This window comes from Euprymna scolopes, chromosome 30 (assembly GCF_053919585.1).
Source record: "Euprymna scolopes isolate OS-2025 chromosome 30, ASM5391958v1, whole genome shotgun sequence".
NCBI classification, from domain to species: domain Eukaryota; kingdom Metazoa; phylum Mollusca; class Cephalopoda; order Sepiida; family Sepiolidae; genus Euprymna; species Euprymna scolopes.
The window spans coordinates 47,101,854-47,118,475 of record NC_136511.1 but is presented as its reverse complement, the minus strand read 5'-3'; the positions used below and the strand labels follow the sequence as shown (position 1 = coordinate 47,118,475).

The following is a 16,622-nucleotide window of genomic DNA, read 5'->3' as shown; positions in this document are numbered from 1 at the left end:
ATATTCAATAATCTCCCCTTGATTTTAAAATACGATAGTATTATTTAGCGTATATGATAAACGGAAATCATCACGTTATTACCTCCCTTTTCTTTCGTTCTTATCGAAAGTAATAACTCTGCAAGATTCCGCCCACCTTTTGCTATATCTTTGCCTTTATTTAACCTATTATGAGAGGGGGGAAATTATCTCCAATCTGTGCAAGAGTTGTACTGAAAAATTTATAGTAACTACAATACTTATTTTTTTTTTAATGAAATTGTACTATGTATTAGCCTCCCGGAAAACGCATTGCTACTAGCCGATTATAAGATCGAATATTATAATTAAAAGTTAGATGTTTATTTGAAGAAGTTATTATTATAAAAGAACATTATTATGATTATCGGTATGAAAATTAGATTGTTTTACAAGAACAAACAAAGTTTTAAAGTTTTGGAATGCAATCGAGATCTTAGAAACAATAAACAAAAGATGAACCATTGTTATATGATAAGGGCTGTCCCCTTTTCATGTAAGTATAAAAATAGAGAGATTTAGTTAAAATGAAAATAAAATGAGAGAAAACGAGAATCGAACCCTGGAGATAAGTTTTAAATGGAATGTCCAGTAAATTGTTAATACTAATGAAATAAATAATAAATAAACTATTCATTATTAGAAAAAATGTGGATAATAAAATATGGGTTAAATGAATTAGATATGTAGGTTGAATTCCTTTGTGAAAACAACAAAGAAAAAATGGGAAATCAGAATGTTCGGAAACGTGCAGGTCGCGCATGTTGATGGCACGTGAATTGTGGTCACGTTGGCCGGACATGTATGGATATCTCAATATAGGAAGTGAGAGTTAGTTAGTGAGAGTTAGAGAGAGAAGTCAGAAGAAGGGAGGCAGAGAGTCAGAGTCAGACGATAGTCTGGGTCCAGACATGGGTTTCAATCGTCTAGAAGCGAGACGGTCACTTTTGAAACATTAGAATGTGAACCTTTGAATTCCTGAACGCAAAGCTACCAACCGGTCAGTGGAAGAATAAATGCTCATCATGTTTTTATAACTGCCGTCTCCTGTGTCCATCATTATAGGAAAAAGGTATTGTCTATTTATGTGTAAAAACCATTTGAAATTCATCATCTAAAAAACATATATGTGCTAGAAAGTATATGTGTCTATTTATGTTATATAAACACTCCCGTTCATACGAACTGTCAAAGCATAAATGCTAACCTGTCAATCCATCGGCATAAATGCCAACCTATCGGTCTGTCTATCTAGATATGAAAACACCTTCTCAAAATGTATTTATATGCAATCTCTCTCATTTATAAACTCTCACTCTCTCTTTATATACACCTGTTAATGTCTCCATATCTCACAACATGATTACACACATGAACGTCAAAGATCTCTTACGTCCATGAACAATTCTTAAGACTCTAATCTCTCCTAAGACTGTCTATTACTCTAAGACTTTCTAATACAAACAAGAACACTAAGAACTCACGTAACACACGCGCACAAGTGGTACCTTCGTCTAATAAAAACACCCTTATATAACACCATGTCAAATACATAAACAATAAATTTGGTTCGTAACATGTGATTTAAAAAGTCACATGTTAAAAGATGTGAGATGGATTACGTCATAGTAATGATAAGTTTGCAGATATACAAACGGGCAGTCAGTTGAAGTCGAAGGAAGGACAGGGACGGTTCTCAGATTAAGATGACTCCAAGTAGAGAAGGTCAGAAATGGCGATCGTCTGAATCGTCGTTGCAACTCTCCAAAAGGGGAAAAAACACTCTGGAATAAAAAGTTGCCGAAAATAAAACCCGAGGTTCAATCATTTACTTGCGAAGGATTTTCATTGCAACTTCCCGTCAAATAAGATCAGAGATGGATCAGATATGTTCTCAATTAGCCTGATGTTAAATTCCGAAATATGTGTTATTCGTCCTTTGTGTTATAAAGTTATTTATGTATATTATTGTCCCGGTATAAACTGTGATTAAATGTACACACACACAACAAACTCTAAATTAGACGATCAAAACGCTAGACAGTCACAAACGAACACAGGTATAAACACACATCATATAGATGACTGCGACTCGTATATGCAAACGTATAGACACTCTGCATACAAACATTCATTGGAAGAATATTTTATGCCACGCGATGAACTATCTAACGGTTTGATCTCCTCGTTTATACATGCCTGTTTTGTATACCACGCAATTTATATGCACCGACTACATTTATATAGACCCCCGCAACGAAGTAATTGGTACATATGTAGAGAATGTACCGTGCTATTTTTTATACTATTTTCAAGTTAAATCCAAGTTATACGGTATGTTTTTTTTATTAAATTGTTATTTGAAAATACAAAATAGTCACAAAAAAGCCTACTCTCCTTATGTTAAGAATGGGTTTCTAAATAATAACGTTATTATTTCAGTATAATACGTTCTGTGCCTATATGCGCCTCCTTTTCCGCCTCCTCTTCATCATCATCATATTATTATATTGAAAAAATGCCCTATTTATAGAATAGCGGAAGATCAACTTTTTTGAAGACAGGAGGCGCAATTGGCTATGTGATGTACAATAATATACATGGCTTAATAAAAATGACGGATAACAGTTTCTGTAGAAGTTATATCAGGCCAAAAGGGGAACATACCTTCATCCATTAATTGACGGGTCTGTAAAAGCTGCAATAATGATCTGTCCCAAGGAATAACAATCGACACTCGGGTTATATATTTTTATATTCTTATTTATGTTTCTTGATGTTCCCTGTCTCTGGAGTTGCACGCAGTTCTTTATTTCTACATTCTTGCTATTTCCTGTGCCGGATAGTTACCTCGATGTACAAGGACCATTATTACCGTCCGCTATCTAACCTGATCTAGGTCACTCTTTCTCGTCTGTCATACTCAGCCTCTCTGCCTTCGTGTGTATTTTACAATCTTTCCTCCCTGTTCGTTTTCTGACGTCACCACAAAGTCAGCCTCGTTTTTGTTTTGATAAAGTATCCTAACTTTTTGTTAATGTTAAAAATTCTAAAGTTATTATATGAATATTTAACATAAATATTTCATCTGTATCTTTCTAAAATATCTCATTCGTTCTGGTGACATTCTTTTTGCCAAACATTTTTTCTATTCACAATCGCCCATGATTAGATACCCGGTGTTTTCTGTGAGACCAACAATATAATATGTGAGGTGTTACTATTTGGGATCATGTCAAACAGGGGACTGATGGGGAGTTGCGCCACGAGATGTCTGTTCACATCAAATTTAAACTTCTGGTTGGTACAGTAGGGGAAGCATAAAACAGGTAGGGAATTCCAAAGTTTAGCAGTCTGAAGAAACCATTAGATTAGGCAGCTTTTGAATCATCGTATTTTAATGCAATTTTAATATTATCATTCATTTAATTTGTTTAAAGAATATCTAACTGGCAATTTTGTTTCCATTAAGAAGAAAGAGAATACGGTATGTAAACAGGCGTGAAAAATTCCACGGGTCTCGCTTATATTTATAAAATAAATACTGTAACCTTACACAAGTATAAAGTCTTCTCTCAAACGGAAAATGCTGTCAGGTTGTCTGTTTTATTTGGATGCAGCATTGAAATTATATCTACTATTTTAAAGACCTGATCCCAGCTGCTTGAAGATTTCCCTTTCGAAAAGAATGCCACCGGCGCCATCTTGGTTTTTCTGCACCATTTCTTTTCTTTTTTTTTTTTACTTACATTGAATGCAATTCTGTAAAAGATAAAGAAATGTTTCTATAAATGTTATTTACCTGATAAGCTAGTGAAAACAAGACAAGATGTTCTTAACATGCGCCCATTCAACTTAAGCGCTTAACAACGACAATTCTTATTCTGGATTTTTGAGACGAGGATTGATATTTTGGATTATTTGTTTCGGATCGATTAAGAAATGTGCATTGAATTCGGTTTGTAATGATATCGATAGATATTCAAATTCCGAACTAGCAACAATTTTTTTTCTGTAATATGTAATTAGTATTGTAGTATTTTGATTATTCGTTCTTCTCATCTTGAATGGTTTTCACAACGTTTCCGTCGTTGTGTGTATCTTTTCGAACTCGGGAATCTTTCTGTTGAAATCAGGCATCTGCATGAAATTTCGAACGGAACCCTTTATATAATCCATAAGTAGCATGTTCTCGTTCCGTCAGCCATGATCGGGTAGAAGACATAAGTAATTCGCAATGCGCATGATTCTTCGGACTACTGTTCTCATCTTGAATGTCATTTTCGCTACATTTCGGTCGATGTAACCTCCAACCTTCTTCGGGTGTATTTTGTAGAACTCGGGAATTTGGACGGAATTTCGAACGCAATCTTTTATTTTCTTTACGAGGGTTGCATGTTCTCGTTCCATCAACCATGACTGGATATAGGTCTTAAGTAATTCGCAATTACATTACTTGGTCGCCCACACTAAGAAGTCAATCTTCAACCATCAGGAGATTTTTTCAACTACTCTAACCACTGCGCCACGATCATGGCTGACGGAACAAGGGCATGCTGCCCTAGTGAAGTAAATAAAGGGTTCCGTCCGAAATTCCATCCAAATTCCCGAGTTCGAGAGAAACATCCCTGAGTTTGTACAAGATGCATCTGAAAAAGGTCGGAGGTTACATCGGCCGAAACGTTGTGAAAATGACACTCAATGTGAGAACATTAGTCATAAGAATCCAAATAATACCATTAACTAATCCTCATCTAAAAAATTCAGAGACGTGATGCGCGATAGTATGCTTAGTGCCGCGTGCACTGAAAATTGACACTTCAACCTCCAGAAGAGTGTAACTCACAACAGAACTTTGTCAAGTATTTTATCAATTGTGCCAGGGCTACTTCCGGACAACGATCCAAATCTAATATATAACAGACTATATGTCTGTCTATCTGTCTCCATATTTTCAAACTCTATCTCCTCCGAAACTAAAAGTCTCAGAGCGGCGCTAGGGTCCTCTAATGATTGGATTTTTTATGGGCCGGTCTTTTATGGGTTTTAGCTGGTTAAAATAGTTTTTAATGGTTCAAAAATGGATCAAAATTGAAAAAATCGTTATATATTTTGTACAGTTAGTTTATTCTTGGTTTTTAATAATTCTTGTGCGTGTCACATTGGTACAGTGGTAACGTCACCAGCTTTGGATGCTAAAGTTTTGCGTTCGGTTTCGATTCTAGCTGGTGACACATAAATACTTTTTTTTTACTTTTGAAATCATAACTATAATAATATATACGAAATCTGGACACATTAAAATATCATATCTAAGCGTATTTTATGTCCGGGCAAAGCCGAGCTCCCCCCCCCCTCCGCCCCGAACGCTAGCGTTGTATTAATGACAGTCAAGGCAAGAACCGTAGTTGAAATAATCCTAACTAGCAGGAGTCGTGAAAATTCCACGAAATGAGAAATATGTTTCATCAACAAATATGTTTTGATAAAGCTGATTTTTTTTCTGAATAGCGCAAACTTTTTGGGAGGAAGAAGAGCAGGAAACCCAATAATACGCAGCAGATATGAGTTTATTAATATGTCTATTGAAAAAAATATCTAGGCACTTCTGTGTGACAGTGCCATGAGGCGAATGTGTGTATTTTAGTATCAAGAGCAGCCAGTAGAGGGCGTGTGTCAGTCGAACAGGGTTCGATAAATCGTATCACTGATTGAAAAAAAAATTATTAAAAATTTCTATAAATTTTTTATAAATAAATAAATAAAAACTTCTATATTAAAATTATATTTTTTCTATTGACAAACCAAAAATTATATTTTGATATATTTTTATACAATCTTTCTGTAAAAAATAAATATTCTTAAACCTCTATAAATGTTTCATGTTTTTAAAATTATATTTTGCTAAAATTATATTTTGATATATTTTTATACAGTTTTTCACACTTTTGGGGGTAATTTTGTGTGTACCGTCTTGTCTTGTAGATCGATTTTTTTCTTGGTTATTATTATTAGTTTGTGTGTGTGTGTGTGTGTGTGTGTGTGTGTGTGTGTGTGTGTGTGTGTGTGCGTGTGCGTGTGTGTGTGTTGCAATGCCCGCTTCGATATTTCTCGCATCTTTTTTTTTTATTATTTTCACTTTTTTACAATTCTAAGTCAATTTTTGCAGTGTCAAGTTCTTAAGTTCGTTTTACAACTTCGTTAGAAAAACTCTGCGCCTGATTTCCGCATCTTCTCCTGAGGTTAAACCGTTGTGCAAAAACAAGGCATTTAAAATTGTCTGCTGTTAATTCTGACAATTTGAAGTCATTGCAATGTTTGTTGATTACCGCTGTGTACGTGGCAAAGTCGTCATTATCGTCTTTGGTTACGTTTAAGCATTTTCAGCTCTGATGGAAAAGATACGTTCTGGGGGAGAATAGTTCTGTTAGCAGATTTACGGTCTTGTTGAACGATAACTCCGCGGTTTTCCGTGGCAAGATGAATTTCACGAATTTGTCGTGTCCAGTCGTTTCAAGCTTACTTTGTAGCAGTCTGGTCTTCTTTTGGTCAGACCAGTTACTGCAGTCGATATTGAGAAAGTCTTCATGTCTCCTGAAATAAGCTGCAAATGATTTTTCATCTTCTTCGTACTTGAAATTATCTTTTGCGGACCATATCGTATTTTGTGAAAAAGCTGAATCATTTTCCGCGTGCGCGATATCTTCAAAATTTGTGTCAGTAGTTCCTCTGTCCGTTGTTAGAGCTCGGACGATTGTTTTTTTATGTTCCATTGATTGTCTTTGATGTCCTATTAGTTGCTCGAACCATTGTTTCTGTAATTCGACTTGTTCCTCTAGCTTTTGTTGATGGTGTGTCATCATTTTCTGTTTTTCTTCCCATTTCTTCAATAAATTTTTTTTTTGCAGCTTTTTTTTTGTTCAATTTGCAATTTCGTTAATTAAGCCAAAGCTGATCTAAGCTCCTCCATCTTGTCCGGATGATTAGTTCCGAAAGAAAAAAAACTACGGATTTTTTCTCGTCTGTCAAGATAATTTGAATTTGATAAAGAGAATTTGCAAATACCAGGCGGGAAATAATGATTATTTCCACATTATTTGAAAAAATACGTTTTAAAATAAAATGTCCGTTGCACTTAACAATTTTAAGACGTTTGCATTTTCTTTCTTTTGGACAAAAAGGAAACAGAACTATTCAAAGAAATATATTACCTTTAATTATGTCGTTTAACCGACACAAACACAAATGCTCTCAAAGGTGCAAAAATTGTTTGTATTTTTTTCTTTAACGTAAAAAAAGTCAAACAAAGACAACAGTTTACTGTAAAAAAAAACTATGCATAGTTTTTCAAGGAGAAAAATCAATAGAGTAAAGACTTTTTTTCTTTTTAGTCATTCAGAGAGAACAACAGTGATGACTTTTTTAAACGCCCCACATAAGAATAAGAATAAGAATTTAATCTTATTTTTGTTCTTTTAGATGGACCGACATAATTTGTTTTTTGTACAAAGATTTTACTTACAGTTTTTCGTCTTGTACATATCCGTTTCTGATTTTTTTTTTTTTTGTTCAGGGTATTGGGTTTTACCCGGTTAATTTTTTAAGTCAATTAACAGAGTTGTTATTTTTTTTTTCTTTGGAGTTTCGTGAGAAAAAATTATTTTTTGAATCCTCATATTGCCAGTGTTATGGGAACACTGGTTTATTAAATTCTTTTTCGCTTTCTTGAGTTTTTTAATCCTTCTGTACCCGAGGTTATGAGAACTCTGGTTTATTGCTGTTGAACTGGTAAGTCATTAGGGTTTTATCGTGAGTGCATTTATCGAATCCTTCTGCCGCCAGTGTTATGGCTCTGAATTAGCCACAATAAAAACAGAATAATTGTGTAAGTCAAGGCGTGTATTAATAAAAGGCAAACAAAGGGCTACAAAATGAAAAGAGAGTTTGCATTCCACCGAACCGCGAGTTTAACTCCGGAACTAGAGCCTTTCCTTGGATCTTTAAGAGTTCTGGTATATATGGACGGTACTTGAGTTCATTCAGAGGGTGGTTTCCACACAGCAGATAACGACAGAAAAATAAGAGTTCAAATTTTAATGTGACAGACTTATCGACATAAATAGCTTCTAATAAAATATACTCGAAGACATCTAAACAAGTGCCGATAGCTTTATTATGTGTCTATATAACTGTGCCTTTAGCGATGAAAGTGTATTATTTTAAACTGCGTGACCGACGGACAGACAAAGTTGACAGTTTTATTGAAATGTGCGAAACCGCCTAACAATTCCATTTCAGATTTAAGCATAACACACCGACGAAAAGTGTTTAAAAATTTTGAGTGAAAAACTGAATTGCCGACGGACAGAGCTGCTTAGTGGGATGCTTAGAGAGACAGGAATAACTCGCAGCAAGTTTATTGAATCGGTTATAATCCGATTTTCTATTCCGTTTGGTTTTGTAGAAGAAAGTTTTAAGTAATACGAAGCGTCTTTTAGAGATCTTCATTCTGTTCCCCCCCTTTCTTTAACTACAGCAAAGGGTCATATTATTTCGTGCTGGTTTACCATTTGTCTTTGTTTATCGACTTCGCTGCTGAATGTCGTCATTGTTATTTAGAAACTCGTGCACGGTCACTTCGCCATATATGCTATTGGTTATGACTGGTCGAACATGCACTATGAAATCATTCATGCGGGGTTCAAATTCAGCCCGATCTTCCATGGTAATTTTCGCAATAATACAATAGTGCACGAGATATACAAGCGATTGAGTTTAAAGGAATATTTACAATCATGAAAAGATGTCTCAATTAGTGGCTGAATCCATAGTACGCCCGATCACCAGCAAAATAAAAAGTAAAAAATATTTTTGGATAAGAAATGCAATGCTAGAAAAAAAAATAGAAGAAATTAAGACTCTTCATATAAAATAATTAATTTATATTAACAATTTGACAACGGAAAATAAAGAATTCGTAAAGAGTTTTTATATGAATACATCGCCGTTTATCAAATTTGAAAGGCTACTCGAGGTTAAGGATTAATGAGTTTGTGAGGTGGACGGTAAGAAAGCACGTTGAAGATTTGAGATGATGGTTTAAACTGGGTCAAATTTGATTTTGTTTCTGAATTTTTAGATGAGGACCGATTATTTGAATTATTTAGATTATTCGAACTACTGGTTTCATCTGGAGTGTTACGACCGATGTATCCTCCGATTTTCTTTAAGTATATGTTATCGAACTCATAAACCTGTCTGTCAAACATGTAAATTTGCACAGAATTTCAAATGGAACCCTTTATTTTATCCACGACGGAAGCATGTTCTCGATCCATGATTCGGCAAAAGTCTTACGTGATTGGCAATTGTAACGCATAGTAAATTACAAACAACTTAAGACTTTTATTCGTATATGTTACTTCAACTGTTATTTTAACGTTTACTTGTAATTTTATTGTTCATTTAACGTTAATAATTACTTTTCGTTTAACATTCACTGTTAGCTGTTGATTTGACTTTTGATGTAAACTAATGATTTAACCTTTACTTTTAAGCTTACAATTGATTTAACTTTTACTGTTATTTTAATTTCACATTCATAGTTAACAATTAACTATTCCACTGTAATGTGTTAATTCAACGTAAACTGTAAACTGTTAATTTAGCTTTAACTGTTAACTGATAAGATAACTTTTACTGTTAACTGTTAATATAACTTTTACTGTTAACTGCCAATAAAACTTTTACTGTGTACTCTTAATAAAACTTTTACTGTTAACTCTTAATATAACTTTTACTAATAACTGCCAATATAACTTTTACTGCTAACGATTAATATAACTCTTACTGTTAACTGCCAATATAACTTTTACTGTTAACTGTTATTATAACTTTTACTGTTAATTCTTAATATAACTTTCACTATTAACTGCCAATATTACTTTAACTATTAACTGTTAATATAACTTTTACTGTTAACTGTCAATATAACTTTTACTGTTAAGTGTTTATATAACTGTTACTGTTAACTGCCAATATAACTTTTACTGTTAACTATCAATATAACTTTTACTGTTAACTGTTAATATAACTTTTACTGTAAACTGCCAATATAACTGTTACTGTTAAGTGTTAATATAACTTTTACTATTAACTGTAAATATAACTTTCACTATAAACTGTCAATATAACTTTTACTGTTAACTTTTGATTTAACTTTTACTGTTAACTGTTTATATAACTTTTACTGTAAACTGTCAATAAAACTGTTACTGTTAACTGCTAATATAACTTTTACTGTAAATTGCTAATATAACTTTTACTGTTAACTGTTAATTTAACTTTTACTGTTAACTGTTTATATAACTTTAACTGTTAATCGCTAATATAACTTTTACTGTAAACTGCCAATATAACATATACTGTAAACTGTTAATATAACTTTTACTGTAAACTGCTAATATAACTTTTTCTGTAAACTGCTAATGTAAATTTTATTGACAAATGTTAATATAGATTTTACTGTTAACTGCTAATATAAGTTTTACTGTAAACTGCTAATATAACTTTTACTGTAAACTGCTAATATGACTTTTACTGTAAACTGCTAATATAACTTTTACTGTAAACTGCCAATATAACATATACTGTAAACTGTTAATATAACTTTTACTGTTAATTGTTAATATAACTTTTTTTGTAAACTGCTAATATAAATCAACTGTTAATATAGCTTTTACTGTTAACTGCTAATATAACTTTTACTGTAAACTGCTAATATAATTTTTACTGTAAACTGCTAATATAACTTTTACTGTAAACTGCTAATATAACTTTTATTGTCAGCTGTTAATATAACTTTTACTGTAAACTGTTAATATAACTTTTACTGTTAATTACTAATATAATTTTTACTGTTAACTTTTAATATAACTTTTACTGTTAACTGCCAATCTGACTTTTACTGTTAACTGTTAATATAACGTTTACTTTTTATTTCTAATATAATTTTTACTGTTTAGTTTTAATATAACCTTCACTGTCAACTGTTAATATCACTTTTACTGTAAACTACTAATATAACTTTTACTGTTTACTGTTAATATAACTTTTACTGTTAACTGATAAGATAACTTTTACTGTTAACTGCTAATATTACTTTTACTGTTAACTGCTAATATAACTTTTACTGTTAACTGTTAATATAACTTTTACTGTTTACTGTTAATTTAACTTGTGCTGTAAACTGTTAATATAACTTTTACTGTTAACTGATAAGATAACTTTTACTGTTAACTGCTAATATTACTTTTACTGTTAACTGCTAATATAACTTTTACTGTTAACTGTTAATTTAACTTTTACTGTTAACTGTTAATTTAACTTGTGCTGTAATGTGTTAATATAACTTTTACTGTTTTCTGTTAATATAACATTTACTGCTAACTGTTATTTAAACTTTTACTGTTCACTACTAATATGACTTTTACTGTAAACTGCTGATATAACTTTTGCTGTTACCTCTTAATTTAACTTTTACTATTAATTCTATTATAAACTTCTAATTTTATTGTTTACTGTTAATTTTTATTGTAAACTGTTAGATTTTACTTTTGATATTTTTTCTGTTTAATTTCACATTTACTTATTATCATTAACTTGTTGAAATATTTCATTCTTCTGTAAGATCTGCAATAATATTGTTAGCTTCTTCAACATATCACAGTGCTTCGTTGCATATAACATATCACCATTTCCTTCTAAATATCATTTATTTCTGTAATAACTGCAGTGTTTTCACTTCTTTCTGAAATATTATCATCTTTTGAGATATCACTTTCTTCTGTGATATCAAAACATGTTTTTTCTTAAGAATGATATTTTTGTGACCTTAAAGGGTCGATAATAATCAAGACAACACGATGCTATATTTACAAAAGTGTCTTTACAGAAGTATAGAAATAGTATCTTACAGATAGTTTGCGTCCGATACTGTGGCCATGACTGCTACGAATGACTGTCACCATAACTGACACGACACTTAGTCGTAACACATTCCTTGTTTCTGGAATAGTTCATTTACACTATAAATAGGGTAGATCAACAGCCAACCATAACATTTTTTTATATAATATTTACGGTAATATCATCATCTGATAAATTTCCATCTTGTTAAAGTAACACTTTCGACCTTAATTTCTCTTGTATTATTATTATTATTATTATTATTATTATTATTTTCACTTCTCGGAAATATCGTATTTTTACTTTTTATTCACCTCAAACACGGCGTATTGCCACTTGGACGCGAGGACCATGTCCACAGGGACACTATGTAGACAGGTGAGCAACGAGATGTTTGTTCACATACATTTAAACTTCTGCATGTTAGGCAATTAAGGAACCGAGAAACGGGGAAGGAGTTCCAAAGACTAGAAGTTAGAGGGACAAAAGCTATTAAAGTAGAAGGTTTTCCAGCATCTAGGGACTTCTATGATGAAAAGAGATTTAATCCTACCATTTGTTGGGTTATTTGGGGTATTTATGTCGGGAAGAGGGACACAAGTGCTACGAGTTTGTCTGGATACAATGTATTGAAATACTAATAAAACAGGCATAGAAATGCAACATTGCGGCGGTGAGAGATCGGTTGGAGCTAATTAGTGAATGATCTATAAAGTTTTATATATAGTGAATGATCTATTAAGTTTTATATATAGTGAATAATCTATGAAGTTTTATATATAGTGAATGATCTATTAAGTTTTATATATAGTGAATGATCTATTAAGTTTTATATATAGTGAATGATCTATTAAGTTTTATATATAGTGAATGATCTATTAAGTTTTATATATAGTGAATGATCTGTTAAGTTTTATATATAGTGAATGATCTATGAAGTTTTATATATAGTGAATGATCTATTAAGTTTTATATATAGTGAATAATCTATGAAGTTTTATATATAGTGAATGATCTATTAAGTTTTATATATAGTGAATGATCTATTAAGTTTTATATATAGTGAATGATCTATAAAGTTTCATATATAGTGAATGATCTATTAAGTTTGATATATAGTGAATGATCTGTTAAGTTTGATATATAATGAATGATCTATTAAGGTTTATATATAGTGAATGATCTATAAAGTTTGATATAAAGTGAATGATCTATTAAGTTTTATATATAGTGAATGATCTATTACGTTTTATATATAGTGAATGATCTATTAAGTTTGATATATAGTGAATGATCTATTAAGTTTTATATATAGTGAATGATCTATTAAGTTTCATATATAGTGAATGATCTATAAAGTTTCATATATAGTGAATGATCTATTAAGTTTTATATATAGTGAATGATCTATTAAGTTTGGTTTATAGTGAATGATCTATAAAGTTTTATATATAGTGAATGATCTATTAAGTTTTATATATAGTGAATGATCTATGAAGTTTTATATATAGTGAATGATCTATAAAGTTTTATATAAAGTGAATGATCTATTAAGTTTTATATATAGTGAATAATCTATTAAGTTTGGTATATAGTGAATGATCTATAAAGTTTCATATATAGTGAATGATCTATGAAGTTTTATATATAGTGAATGATCTATTAAGTTTTATATATAGTGAATGATCTATTGTTTGATATATGGTGAATGATCTATAAAGTTTTATATATAGTGAATGATCTATAAAGTTTGATATATAGTGAATGATCTATAAAGTTTGATATATAGTGAATGATCTATAAAGTTTGATATATAGTGAATGATCTGTTAAGTTTTATATATAGTGAATGATCTATAAAGTTTGATATATAGTGAATGATCTATTAAGTTTTATATATAGTGAATGATCTATAAAGTTTGATATATAGTGAATGATCTATAAAGTTTGATATATAGTGAATGATCTATAAAGTTTGATATATAGTGAATGATCTATTAAGTTTGATATATAGTGAATGATCTGTTAAGTTTGATATATAGTGAATGATCTATTGTTTGATATATAGTAAATGATCTATAAAGTTTTATATATAGTGAATGATCTATTAAGTTTTATATATAGTGAATGATCTATAAAGTTTGATATATAGTGAATGATCTGTTAAGTTTGATATATATTGAATGATCTATTTTTTGATATATAGTGAATGATCTATAAAGTTTGATATATAGTGAATGATCTATAAAGTTTCATATATAGTGAGTTATCTATAAAGTTTGATATATAGTGAATGATCTATAAAGTTTGATATATAGTGAATGATCTATAAAGTTTGATATATAGTGAATGATCTATAAAGTGTGATATATAGTGAATGATCTATTAAGTTTGATATATAGTGAATGATCTATTAATTTTGATATTCTATTGGGGGTACTATGTCTTAGAAGAAGGGACTATTGTTAGATGCACCAGCCCAGATATGGTGACAACGCTCCATGTATGGGTGATTGATGGATTTGTAAAGATACAGGATTCGATTAGGTGTGGGTAGTTTTCTAGCTCGGTACAGAGAGGTCACCTTCTTTGCAACGTCTTTTTTTTCTTAAGTATTCATTTTTACTGCAGTATCCGCAGTATTATCTTCATCTGACTTTACTTTAAAATAAGGGAAAGCCGAGTAAATATCCCTTTTGTCTAATATTCAATTAACGGTGTCATGGCCTCCGTCGATACGATTCGCTTGCGCTTAGAAGAATTTGACGACGTTATTCTAATATCTATGTGATAACTGATGCTTGTCTCAGCTTAGATTGTGTCCTCATTAATCATCGTAATGCCAAGCTGTAATCGAGACTTGAAAATTAATGCCGCTTCTTTCATTCAATCAAGATTAAATCACCAATTATCCGCTGATATCTAATTACATGCCAATTTCATAATGCCCGTCATTTTATCGTTCAAGGCAAATAATGTTCGATCTGATCACGCTGTAAAAAAATTAAAATATAATTAGTCGAATCGTTTTTTCTTGGGATAATTTCCGAAGGCGTTTTCTACGTATTTGCCAACTAACCTAGTGAGTATGATCTCTACTCCCTTCTGCAATATCTATCTCACAGACTGGGGCTAGCAGATCAGGCTGTCTGAAGATACGGGGTTCCTGACCTAAAATGCACCAAACATTGATGTTATTGTTTTGTTTTGTTTTGTTTGTGTGCGTTTTTTTTTTACTTTCCCCTTTTCAAACTCAATCATGTTCTGTGAAGCCAAGAACGAGAATAAAAATTTTCCTCTACAAAATAATCAAACTAAACACCATGAATAAATATTTGATATTTGAAAACATAATAACTTTTTTTTTCAAAATAACCGGATTCGGTATTAAATAATCTGAAAAGGGTTGATATGCCGCAAAAATAGACAACCAAAGAAAACACTACATTAAATATTTGAAGATACAAAAAAAAACTTTAGGCATAAAACTATTGCAAAAATGACCAGATTCGGCATTAAATAACCGGGAAAGGGTTGATATGCCGTAAAACAAAACATCCAAACAAAACATCCAAACTAAACATCGTGAATAAATATTTGGAGATATAAAAAAACGTAAAGCATAAAAACTTTTTTTCCAAAATTACTGGATTGGACATTAAATAATCCGAAAACAGTTAACACGCCGGGAAAAAAAATCAACCAAACCATCCTTCTCGCAGAAGAAATGTTACTCGTCTTTTTCCACAACATCATCTTTTTCCACAACATCGTCTTTTTCCACTACATCGTCTCTTTCCACAACATCGTCTTTTTCCACTACATCGTCATTTTTAATGGAAAAGTCTGGATGCCTTTTTATGTTACTCCAGAACGGAAATACACAAAACAAACGTCACTTCCTGGTAGGAAAGACGTGTCGTAGGCGTTGTTTCTAATTGAGAGCAATGTAACTAAGTGTAGCAGGGTGGGCTAGCCGTCTATCTTTCTGTCTTTCTTTCTCCCTCTCCAGCGCGTGCGAAAGTAACCCGTCTCTTTGATGCTTTTAATGTCTGTTATTCTCTTTGCAATAAAATTTTATTAAAAACTAAACATCGGCGTCCGAGTGATTGTATCCATACACAGACAAAAGACCTGGTTTCATGACGACTCGGGCGTGTAGTGGTTCATACACGCATCAGCAAATTTAAAATATTGCATTTTATTGAGTTATAGTTTATGATCCCTCATGTAAAACTTTAGCAGGGAGTACTCGTCCTGCTACCACTACTGCAAAGAATTTTTCTCTCTTTATATACGTAGAACCAAACAAAACTTCAATGAACGAATTTTTTTGTCAAGAACACAATATTATCGCAATTCATCTCCGCTGACTAGAATTTAGTTATCTTCAAGTCTAATATTATCAAATACTTTTCGAGTCGTTCTCTTAAGTGTCTTAATTTCTTCCCTTACATCTATTGTTTTAAATCATCTCATATTATTGTTTTACCTTTAATTACCAATTAAATTAACATTTATCCCCGAGTTGCTACTCGGTCTTGATAACTGGTGATTTATTACAATACAAAAGAAAGTTTTGGGGGCCAATATAAACGTCGACCTTCTTCAAATGTATCGGTAAAACTTGTAGTTTTT

General features: G+C 31.6%; 1 protein-coding gene across 1 annotated transcript in view; it reads left to right on the top strand.

Moving 5' to 3' along the window:
- Positions 1–16,622, top strand: part of LOC145254794 (BDNF/NT-3 growth factors receptor-like) — a 677,849-nt gene that overhangs the window by 398,557 nt on the left and 262,670 nt on the right. The window lies entirely within an intron of this gene.